Source organism: Rhipicephalus microplus, chromosome 5 (assembly GCF_043290135.1).
Source record: "Rhipicephalus microplus isolate Deutch F79 chromosome 5, USDA_Rmic, whole genome shotgun sequence".
NCBI classification, from domain to species: domain Eukaryota; kingdom Metazoa; phylum Arthropoda; class Arachnida; order Ixodida; family Ixodidae; genus Rhipicephalus; species Rhipicephalus microplus.
The window spans coordinates 186,680,025-186,692,250 of record NC_134704.1 but is presented as its reverse complement, the minus strand read 5'-3'; the positions used below and the strand labels follow the sequence as shown (position 1 = coordinate 186,692,250).

General features: G+C 51.1%; 1 protein-coding gene across 4 annotated transcripts in view; it reads right to left on the bottom strand.

Moving 5' to 3' along the window:
- The window catches only part of Bem46 (abhydrolase domain containing 13-like protein Bem46), a 143,483-nt gene that overhangs the window by 36,177 nt on the left and 95,080 nt on the right, over positions 1 to 12,226 (bottom strand). The window contains exon 8 of one of the 4 annotated variants that reach the window (XM_075896300.1): positions 5,840 to 11,157. The exons of 2 other annotated variants lie outside the window; for them this stretch is intronic. The gene's annotated coding sequence lies outside the window, so the exon portion shown is untranslated. Of the gene's footprint in view, positions 1 to 5,839; positions 11,158 to 12,226 lie in introns of those variants that run through there. One more of the 4 variants, XM_037424845.2, reaches the window with a different exon arrangement.

Below are 12,226 nucleotides of genomic sequence, written 5' to 3'. Positions count from 1 at the left end.
TCTGCGCCTGCGCGTCGCGGCAATGCCTCCAAACACTGGCGCCGGAGATAAGAACACTCTCACCCGAAAGAAGCAAGAAAACTGTACGTATGCCCCGATTGAGGGTCAGTTGTAGTAGAACCTTCAGTGCGGAAACATTAAAGTTATGTTATCCCACATCTGGTGACCCGAAAACGAACGTACCACTCCGCCATGGCCGACGAGGAAACCCTTGCTGCCCTTCAAGAACAAGTACAACAACTCAACAACAACTGCAGGCCCAGCAGCAGCGCAATGAAAATGAAGCGCTCTCATCCGACGACCATGCACAGCCCCACTTGGGCCACGCCCCCCAAAACTTCGCTCCAGCGGTCCCTGCCATCTCGGGTGCCTCTATTGCTGCAGCCGCCACCGACACGGACGTCTGTCGCGTCGCCGTCAAACTTCCACCGTTTTGGGTAGAGGCACCTGACGTGTGGTTCGCTCAAGTCGAAACGCAGTTTTCCAACACGCATCACCCAGGACCGGACACGCTATGACTACATCGTCACCCATCTAGACTCTCGCTATGCGGCTGAGGTTCGCGATATACTTGCAAATCCCCCGGCTGATGACCGTTACCTACACCTGAAGATTGAACTGACCCGCCCGCTTTCACCTTCACAAGACGAGAAGGTGCGTCACCTACTCCAGCATGAAGAACTCGGTGACCGCAAGCCATCGCAGCTCCTGCGTAATATGCGTGACCTCTTGGGCAGCACCCCGGTCGACGACTCCCTCCTCCGTATCATCTGGCTTCAGCGTCTACCCTCACACGCGCACGCCATCCTCCAGGTGCAGCCGAATCTTCCACTGAACCAGCTCTCTCACATCGCCAATCAAGTCGCAGAGATTTGGTTGCCAGCATCGCCCCTCACCGTCAATGCCATTGACACCCGACAGTCCAGCAGCGAGCTCGCGCGCCGTGTCGACGAAATCACCCGTCAGTTAGCTGGACTCAATTCAAAGGTGCCTGGATCAAAGCCCGAAGCTGCGTCCACAAAAACGCTCCCAAAGCCGAGACAACAACAGCGTTTTATCGCACGGCAATGATAACGAACCCTGTTGCTACCATCGCCGCTTCGGGGACAAAGTCCGGAAATGTCGACCACCTTGCTCAGCTGGACGTCAGGGAAACTTCAACGGCAGCCCTTAGAGACGGCCGCGAGCTGCCAACTTAGAGGTCATCGCATATTTGTCACCGACCAAGTCTTAAAGCGGCGGTTCCTCGTCGACTGTGGCTCCGACATCTGTTGCTTTCCCTGAACCTTCCTGCGTGACAAGTGTCCTTGCACGTCCTTTGAGCTCAGCGTGGCGAACCATTCGACCATCAAGACCTACCACTGGCTCCGCCTTAACATCAACTTCAAAAACCTGTGTCGAGATTTTCCATGGAATTTCGTCATCGCCGACGTCGCAGAGTCGATCATCGGGTCCGACTTCTTGTACTACAATCTTCTACCTGACTGCCGATATGACCGACTTATCGACGCTATAACAGGCCTCTCCACAACGGGCCAACGTGCGACCACCCAACAGTCTAACGTCAAGGCACTCACCATTGGGAACCAGTCGCCATGACATCCTCATAGAATTTACCGACCTGACTCGACCTAGCGGGCGTCTGCGAGAGGTGCGCCACTCAACCGTGCACTACATTCGTACTACTCCCAGCCCCCCGGTCTCATGCCGCGCCCGTCGGCTAGCCCCGGACCATCTACGAATCGCATAGGCCGAATTCGAAGCCATGCTCCGCGAAAGTACTGCCCGCCACTCGGAGGGACTTTGCGCCTCACCGCTTCACCTGGTACCAAAGAAGACCGATGGATGGCACCCCTGCAGAGATTATCGCGCCCTCAATGCCCACACCGTCCCCAACAGGTACCCCATCCGTCATATACAGGACTTTGCTCACCGCTTAGACGGCAGCACTATCTTCTCAGTGGTGGACCTCGTAAAGGCCTACATACAAATTCCTGTAAACGTGAATGACGTTCCAAAGACTGCAATTATCACGTCTTTCGGCCTATTCGAATTCCCTTTCACGAGTTTTGGTCTCCGCAACGAGGGACAATGCTTTCAACGCTTCATCGACGACGTCGTCCGCGGCCTGGACTTCTGTTTCGTCTACCTAGACGACATCTTGATCTTCTCCTGCAACGAAACGGACATTCGCCAACACCTTCGTCAACTGTTCCAGCGTCTCAACGAACACTGCTTACTCATAAACGTTCAGAAGAGCACGCTCGGCGCGCTCATCATCACGTTTCTTGGCCATGAAATCGCTTCAGAAGGAACTAGACCCTTGCCTGACCGCATCCTGGCACTTCAAAATTATGCGCTGCCTGCCACAGCAAAAGACCTCCACCGTTTCCAGGGCATGTTCAACTTTTACAGGCGCTTCCTGCCGAAAGTGGCCACATATCAGGCCCCTCTCCATGATGCGTTGGCCGGCCAAGGCGGCAACCATCCTGTCACTTAAACCCCAGCCTTAATGCAAGCGTTCGAAGACTGCAAAACTGCCCTCGGCAACGCTACGCTGCTCTCCCATCCCAAACAAGAGGCGGCCCGGGGTCTTTTCACAGATGCCTCTAGCACCGTCGTCGGAGCCTCTCATGCAGCGTGTGGGCAACAACTGGCGCCCGTTGGCGTTCTTCTCAAAGAAACTCTCTTCCCCGAAGCCGCCCCCGCATTCCGGCAGCATCGGCGATGCAACCTCACCCCCTGCGGAGACGACCTGGCCAGCCTACTAGAGAAAGCTCCTTGCCATCTACGAAACAGTCCAACACTTTCGCCACATCCTCGAGGCACAGCACTGTACCATATACACCGACCATAAACCTATCACTTACGCCTTCTCCCAATGCCGCGAAAAACTTCCACCGGTCCAGTAGAATCAGCTGTCCTTCATCGCTCAATTCACCACAGATATCCACCACATCAGCGGAAAGGAAAACGTGGTCGCCGACGCACTCTCTCGGGTGTCGGCTGTCGTGCTACCAACCGTTGCAACCGACGCCCTCACCGAAGCTCAGAAAACGGACACCGAACTCCAGCAGCTCTTCGAGAAGGGCTCTTCCCTTCAACTGCAAAAAGTTACCATCCCTGGGTAAACGAACGCTCTCTACTGTGACATATCAACAGAACGAGAGAGACCATACGTCCCTTCTTTGCATTGCCAAAACCTCTTAAACCAGTTACACAACTTCAGTCATCCCAACATCCGAGCTTCTACACGCCTCGTGACTGACCGGTACGCGTGGCCCTCAATGCAACGGGACTGCCACACCTGGGCACACACATGCATTCGATTCCAGCGCGCCAAAATCACCCGGCAAGTCACGTCGCCACTCGGAGAATTCCCCATCCCGGCGGAACGGTTCCAGCATGTCCACATTGACATCATTGGCCCCCTCCCACCAGCCGGCCCTTACCGCTATGCCTCACCGCCATCGATCGTTACTCTCGTTGGTTCGAGGTGTGGCCGCTCGAAAGGATCACCGCAGAAGACGTCGCATATGCCTTCTTCTCCGGCTGAGTTTCACGCTTTGGCACTCCTCGTCGAGTCACAACTGATCGAGGAAGGCAATTCGAATCTAAACTCTTCAGGCTCCTCGGGCTCCCTACCAGGGTCGAGCGTTCACGGACATCTAGCTACCTCCCTTGCGCCAACGGGATGATTGAACAGTTTCACCGGCAGTTCAAGGCAGCCATCATGTGCCACCCTCACTCAACCTGGCTCGAAGCTCTCCCTGCCGTCGCTCTTGGTCTGCGCGCAACTTTCAAGCCAGACATTCAAGCCACACCCGTGGAATTCATCTACAGGGAGCCGCTTCGCCTACCTGGAGAACTCCTCTCTGCTTCAACCTCTGATGTAACCAGCTCGGACCCTGCAGACTTCGTCGTTCGACTTCATCGCACAATGGGCGTGCTGCGCCCCTCACCAGAGGCTCGCCACACCAAGCCAACCCCGTTCGTGTTTAAGGACCTGGCAACATGCTCGCATGCCTTCCTCCGCGACGACACCGTACGCGCACCTTTCCAGCCGCCTTACTCCGGACCTTACAAAGTCATCTGTCGCGACGACAAAACATCTGTCGCGTACAAAAGATGTACGCGTTTCCATCGACCGCCTAAAGCCATCATACATCCTTTCCCAGGAGCTTACCAACCCCCGCACACCTCCCGTAATTCGCCGACAAAAGCCCGCAATGCCTAGGCTCGCACCCTACACCACCCGCCTTGGATGCCAGGTGCGGGTCCCCAAACCTCTTCAACCCTGACTGCTCCTATCTGCGTGGGGTGGGGGGGGTGGTGTGGCGAAACGGTTTGGCGTCGCTTCTACGCCTGCGCATCCCGGCAATGCCTCCAAACACGGGCGCCGGCGATAAGAACACTCGCCCGAAAGAAGCAAGAAAACTGTGCGTGTGCCCCGATTGAGGGACAGTTGTAGTAAAACCGTGAGTGCGGAAACATTAAAGTTATGTTATCCTACAACTTCGTCCACAGACGTCCCCAGCGGAGTGCGAACATTAAAAATATGTTCCTTCAGTGGCTGCATGGTGACTACCCACGTGCCGCCCTCGCGCGGGCACTTGCTTGAAGGACCTGAGGTTCTGGTGGTGCGGAATCCAGCGATTAAAAGCTCGGCTAGTCTGTTTGTCAGCCCTTAACGATACCGGGTTCTCTAAACAGCACAAGCAGATACCCCAAACAGCCGACCTCACCCGCAGCGCCCACCAATGTTGCTCAACATCTAATAAATGTTTTGTTCACTTTCTCCACACGCAAGACTATCGTCTTTCGACGACATTTGCAGATTACATGCAGATACGGGGCAATATTTTTTCTTTTTCTTCCCCCCCGCCTTTTGTTCGTTCACTTTGTCTCCCCTTCTCCTCCGTAACGACCTCGTCGTTCGCTCTCCAGCGGCACACCCAGCGCGTCTCCTTATGAAAGCGCACTCGCTACTGCGTTTGTCACAATTTGCGGCAACCGCATCATAACCAGTCTTTTAATTTTGGAGGACTGCACAATAGCGAGTTCTATGGGAAAGTAAACGGGAGTTGAAAAAGACTGCATTGTAAGTAGTTCTGCACTATAAACGGTTACATTATAAGTGGTTTACACTGTATTAGCTATTAATGCCAGCACCTGAATAGCCAGAGAGTAGCCAAGTAGCAAACGTAATTTTTTGCCACAGCAGCTTTTTAAAAGTAGTCAATCTAGCATAGCATAGCTAAGTCTAGAAACCCTACCCCCAATGTCGACATCATGTATTCTCAATAGTGTGAAGCGCGTTACAGCTTGAACTGTCAATGCAGCGAGTTTTCATGCAGGTAATTGAAGTGCAACTCAGTAAACATTGATTTTCAAGAGAACCTTGATTCTTTTGACAAACAATTATTTGCATGTAACTAAACGTGCGGAAGCATGTTCAGGAGTTGGGAACCTTTTAAGGCGAAGACCAAAATTGAAAGAAGATGACGCTGCAGAGGCCGCATGGCGAAATGAAAGTGAGGAGGCTTTGCAAGCCAACAAAGAAAATTCAGCTCGAATATAAATTAGCAACCATCTGACAACATTCAAATTTGCTTCCATGGGTTAGAAGTAAAAATCTTATTTGAGGTACAAACCGGGCCTTCAGAGAAGCCACAAGGGGAGGGGGAGGGGTGCCAAACAGGTTGTCTCTCTAGTTAATGATGGCAGGAATATGGGCTTGAGGAGCATGTGTTTGAGGAGCATGTGTTGCCTTTTATTTTTCAATGATATAACAATATTTAAGGCACACGTACAGCTATAATGGAGACATAACAAGGTATCGTAAACAAAATTGCAAGTAAAAGTGCACTTCTTTATTGACAACCATGAAGCAGGCAAGGCATGTTCTTGAACAGATTTTCAACGCTGAAATGAGAAAATAAACTCATATTAATCATCGTGCTCACTTAAAGAAAATAGTCATATTTAGTAATAAAAATGAAAGCTTCTACATGCTATCCAGACATTAAAAGGCCAATTTCAGATATAAAAAATTACCGCACCTTTTTCCCAACCCATGTGGAGGCTTTGTTCACTTGACATATAAAGGAGACATACATGTGCATCCATAAATTTTCATGTGCCCACGTAACTTGCTGGTGGTCAGAATGACTTGCTGGTTCAATTTCTGGCAGTAAAATTATCACCGAGATTGCATCAAATTTTGCCAAAAGCTTGGCAATATCCGAATGCAAACCATTCACAAGGTTCGACAGGCTTTTGGCAACAATGCCATGAGCATCTTTAGGCTAAGAAATAGTACAGTCATTTCAAATACGGCCACAAATCACTTGTAAGTGAGCTGCTCTCAAAGAGACCTTCGAAAAGCCAAAATTATAAGGCGATTTAGGAAGTGCAGACTGAGTACGGAAAACCACTGCATTACAGCGACTTGAGGACTAGCAAACAAGATATGGGTAAGCACTAGACGAGGACACTCAATTTTGACCAATGATAGTGCCGTGACGCGAGTAGTATACTCAAGATTTGTACAAGAACTGCTCCACTGCAGCGGAGGTAACGCAAAATTTGGAAAATGTTCCCGTCATTTGTCAGGCTCTCTTCAACTCTCGACATGCAACCTTTGGCTGTTCGCAAATTTAAATATTATGACGTCTTGGTTGAAACAGCGTTTATTCAGCCAAGGGCTCAGCAGTGAACAGGCATCTGAGACAGAGCGCGCACACACCCGAAGATCATTGTGGTAACACCCAGTAAAGATGAGGACAGGGACCCAGACGGATTATGATGATTATGATAATGCATACCGTAATTACTCGAATCTAACGCACACTTTTTTTCTGGTTAAGCGAGTTCATAAATCGCATGCGCGTTAGAATCGAGTACGGAAAAAAAATGAATACGGTCATTCTATTGACATCGGCATTTTCAAAATGGTCGCCCCCTAAGCGCGTCGGCCATTTTCGCCTATGTGTTTCCATGTGCGGCACTTCGTACGTGTTCTGAGGAGTTCGTCATCTTGTAGTACATTAGCATCGACGGCATGGAAGGGCCGACTCCAAAAACCCGAGTGCACCACGATGCCGCTTTTAAAAGAGAAGTCATCGCGTGTGCAGAAACGGACGGAAATCGGGCCGCATCGCTGTCGTTCGGAGTTTTTGAAACGTGCGTGCGGGACTGGTGGAAACAAAAGCAGAAGATTGTCAACAGCAAAGCTTCATGCAAAGGCTTCAGTGGACCACAGCAAGGTCGGTTTCCGCAAATTGAAGAGCTGCTAGGCGAGTATGTGCTTGAGCAGCGAGCGGCACAGCGGCCCGTGACGACAGAACTGCTCCAAGTGCGGGATATGCAGTTAGCCTTAAAAAAGGTCTAATGCGGAGCCAGTTTAAAGCGAGCAGGTGCTGGCTAACTAACTTTATGAAGAGGAAAGGCTTTTCCCTCCGAAAGTGAACGGGCATATGCGAAAAGTTCTGCGGAGGAGTACGATGAAAAGCTTCACAGTTTGCCCCGCCGTGGTGGTCTAGTGGCTAAGGTACTCGGCTGCTGACCCGCAGGTCGCGGGTTCAAATCCCGGCTGCGGCGGCTGCATTTCCGATGGAGGCGGAATTGTTGTAGGCCCGTGTGCTCAGATTTGGGTGCACGTTAAAGTACCCCAGGTGGTCGAAATATCCGGAGCCCTCCACTACGGCGTCTCTCACAATCATATGGTGGTTTTGGGACGTTAAACCCCACATATCAATCAAGCTTCACAGTTTTCACAGGTTTGTCCTAAACTTGCAGCACAACAACGGCTACCTGCTTGGGCAAATCGGGAATGCCGATCAGGCGCCTCTTTACTTCGATATGCCTGGCACCGCAACCGTCGAGAAAAAGGGGGGCGGAGCAAGTTCGCGTGCCGACGTCGGTCCACGGTAAAACTACAGTGACGGCAATGCTCTGTTACACGTCAGATGAGCACAAGCTTCCCCCCTTGCCTCATATTTAAATGGAAGACGCTCCCGAAAGGAGCCGTTTTTTCGAGTGATGTGATCGTGCATGCCGGCAAGAAAAATGGGTGCGCGTTGCAATCGATGTCTTAATTTTTTTTCGCCGTGGAAATCGGGTGCGCGTTACAATCGAGAGCGTGGTAGAATCGAGTAAATACGGTATATGAGAAGCACATAACGAATGCCCACACTAATTCCCCCCACATCAAAGCGGCCAACCTGGCTGTAGCAAGTCAATGTGGCAGAGAACGTCGCCTGAAGGGCTTTAAGCGAGACACGTGCACGATGTCTGTGGTGTGGTGACAGCGGTCTGTTGAGACGACAAGTGGGGTCACACGATAATTAACGGGCGAAGTCTGTTCGATAACTATGAGAGGCCAATGAAGTGTGGCTGAAACTTGTCACACAGACCAGGTGTATGAATAGGTGTGAACAGGAGCACCTCGACACCAGGTCGGAAGAATACAAGGCGATGGGATGCGTCATAAATGACTTTTCGATCTTGCTGTCGTGCTTCTGTGTTGATGCGAGCACGATCGCGACACGTGGATAGTCTTGAAATGTATTCATCGCTGGAAGACGGAGACAAGTTGACGTCACTGTTGAAAAAGGAGACATCGAGGAAGAAAGTAGGGGAACGTCCATAAACGAGGTAGAACAGCAAATAACCGATGATGCGCTGAACGATCGTGTTGTAGGCAAAGGTGAGGAATGATAGGAGAGTATCCCAGTTTTTGTGATCTGGACTGATGTAGACGGCTATCATATCAGCAAGAGTACGGTGAAACCTCTCGGTGAGACCGTTGGTTTGAGGGTGCTAGCTGGAAGCAGTCTTGTGTGTCATTCCAGAGGTGCGCAATACTTCATTTAGCCCTTCTGACAGGAGCACCCTTCCACGGTCACTCAGAAATGCCCAAGGGGCGCCATGGCGCAGAATGATGGCGTGCAGAACGAAGTCGCCAACTTCCAAAGCAGAGGCAGTTTATACAGAGGTTGTCTCCGCGTAGCGTGTCAAGAGGTCTACGGCCGTCACTATCTATCATTTGCCAGTAGATGGGACGGGAAGAGGGCCGTAAAAGTCAATACCTACAACCTCAAATGGCGTTGTGGGGCACGGAATCGGCTGCAGCTGCTTGGCCGGTGCAGTTGTATGAATTTCACGATGCTGGCACGAGACAGAGAAACCGACATAGCGCGCGATGCTAGTAGAAATACCGGGCCAGTAGAAGCGACTTCGAATGTGGTCGCGAGTTTTTTTAATACCAAGATGTCCGGCAGTCAAGTCATCGTGGAAGGCTTTAAGCACGTCAAGTCGAAGAGAGTGTGGTAACACGGTAACCCAGCGTTGACCATGAGGGTGGTAGATGTGACGGTACAGCACTACATTTTCCAGCTTAAATCTCAGGAGTTGTGGACGATGCCGTGCGTTAGGTGGATGGGAAGCTCCTTAGAGCTGGTCCATAATACGCCTACAGTACGGATCAGACAACTGGCAGGAGTGAAGTGTGTGCTTGTCGTCCGATAATAGCTGGTCTATTGAGGGGAGTGCGGGCGCTGCAGTAGAAGCGATGGTCAAACTTTGACCTTTGCTGATCTGGGTATTTGGTAGCGGGCAGCGCGAAAGGGTGTCGGCGTCTTGGTGTTGTCGACCTGACATCTAAATGATATCGAAGTCCTACTCTTGTAAACGTAAAATCCACCGAACCAAGTGTCCAGACCAGCTCTTCAACGTGGAAAGCCAGCATAGGGCGTGGTGATCCGTAACGATCGTGAAATGACGGCCGTGGAGATAGGGATGAAACATTTGCACTGACCAGACCACAGTCAACCACTCCTGCTCAGTTATGGTATAGTTCTTCTCGGTCGCGGTCAGTACTCTACTGGCATATGCAACTACTATCTCTTGTGCAGAGCTGTCGCGTTGGAGCAGAACGGCACCTACACCGGGGCCGCTAGCGTCCATATGTAGGATGGTCGGTGCGGCCTCATCAAAGTGGCGGAGTACAGGTTCGGACGTGAAGGCACACTTTAACAGTTCAAATGCCATTTGACATTTTTCTGACCACAGAAGTGGCACGTCAGAAGCAAGAAGCTGGTGCAGTGGAGTCGCTATTGATGCGAAGTTTCGTATAAAACAGCAAATATAGGAGGCGAGACCAAGAAAACTTCGCAACTCCTTCGGCCTTTCAGGGCGCGGAAAGCGAAGCACCGCAGCAATTTTGTCCGGATCTGGCCGAATTCAGTCTTTGGTCACGACGTGGCCAAAGACTGATAGCTTGATAGCTTTTGACCTTGATAGCTTTTGTGGTGAAACGGCATTTTTTTGTGTTGAGTTGGAGACCAGCGACGGCAAGGCACGTCAGAACGTCATCCAAACGTTGCAGGTGCTGAGGAAACGTTGACGAAAAAATGACGATGTCGTCCTAGTAGCAGAGACAGGTCTTCTATTTGAGGCCGCGCAGCACGGAATTGATCATGCGCTCAAATTTAGCAGGCGCCTTGCACGGCCCGAAAGGCATAACATTGAGTTCGTATAGTCCGTCGGGGGTTGCAAATGCCATTTTCTCTTTATCTTCTTCGTGCATAGGAATTTGCCAGTATCCCGAAAGCAGGTCGAGGCTGGAAAAGTATTTCGCGCCTTGTAGAGAATCAAGGGCGTCGTCAATGCGAGGCATTGGGTACAGATCCTTGCGAGTGATCTTATTGAGCGCCCTGTAATCGACGCAAATCGTTCTTACAAACGACGCCATCCTTCTTACAAACCAGAACTACAGGCGACGACCAAGGGCTAGATGAGGGGCGAATTGCCTCTCATTTGAGCATGTCAGCTACATTTTCCTCGATAATTTTTCTCTAAGCAGGAGACCTGAGGTAGGGCCGGCGGCGTACAAAAGATGTTCCAACTGTGTTGATTCTATGCGTTGTAGTAGTAGTGCGGTCCAATGTTGAGGAGTAAACATAGAAGGAACTTGCATGTTTCTTTAACAAAGCAAGTATGTTGCGTCTGTGAAGGTGTCAAGTCGTCACTAATGGCTGCAGTAAAGGCGGAAGAAGAAGCAGGCTCACCCCTAGGGCTGTCGTTGGAGGCGACGGCATGAAGTGGCTTGACGCACGCAGGCTCGGGATTCGTCACGCAGGCCACCGTGGTGTTCTGAGGAAGTAGAATTTTTTTGGATGTTGTATTCACAACGGTGACAATTTCGGAACCATTGAGAAACCGAACTACATTGGAAGTGAGAATGATGCCTTTATCGACACAACTAAATGATGGTGAGACCAAGAAGTCGCCATGGTCGATGTCCTAGGAGGTAATAGTTACAATTCGCTCTTAACCTGGTGGTAATTCGGTATCTTCCGCAGCTGTCAAACGAAGTGGCCTCTGGAGGTCGTCGTTGAGCGTACAGTTTGTGTCGGTGAGGTGGACGACGCGTTGGCCACAACAAATAGCCGCGGAGGCAGAAGAAAGAAAATCCTACCCTAAAATTAATTGATGAGAGCAGTCAGTCAGGACGGCGAACTGAATGTGGTGTCAGATACCATCAATAAAAACGCGGGCTGTACGGAAAGCGAAAGGGCGAATGGTGTACCTCCTGGGCAGAAACCAACGTGGATCCAACGTAAGGGGTCATCACTTTTTTCAGACGGCCTATATCAACACGTACAGTCCTTCCACTACCAGCGAAATCATGTTGCACGAGCCTGGTGGAGGAATATCAGTCCTAATTCGGAATGCAGTTTCCCCCCCTCCCCCAGAAACTACATCACTTAGTTTTCCGAATGACTGGCAGTGACTAATGAGGCAGGCCGAAGTGGGGAGGAGGAGCGGCGAAAGGGTGATGGTGAACGTTGTCTGGAGTTCCGGTTGTTCCGAGGTGCACTCGATGCGGGCGGAGAGTAAGATTGGTGTGTAGGTGATGAATGGCATTGACCTTCATAGTAAAAAGTATCTCGTTCACGCATGTCGTAACTGCGGCGCTCGTCTTGCTGGCCCTTGCAGCAGAAACGAGAAATTTGGCCTCGATACCCACAGTAATAGCAAACTGGGCGAGATGAGCGCCGAGGGAAGGGTAGAAACCATGCTGAGTACCTGAAGAGAGTGCGGTTAGGTGTGCAGAGGAAGGGTCAGGCGGGATCGAACGAAAGTTGAGGGGAGAAGCAGCGAAGACCGACGCCTACGATGGCAGCAGCAACGTCGTGTTTACCTCGCTGGGAGGCATAGC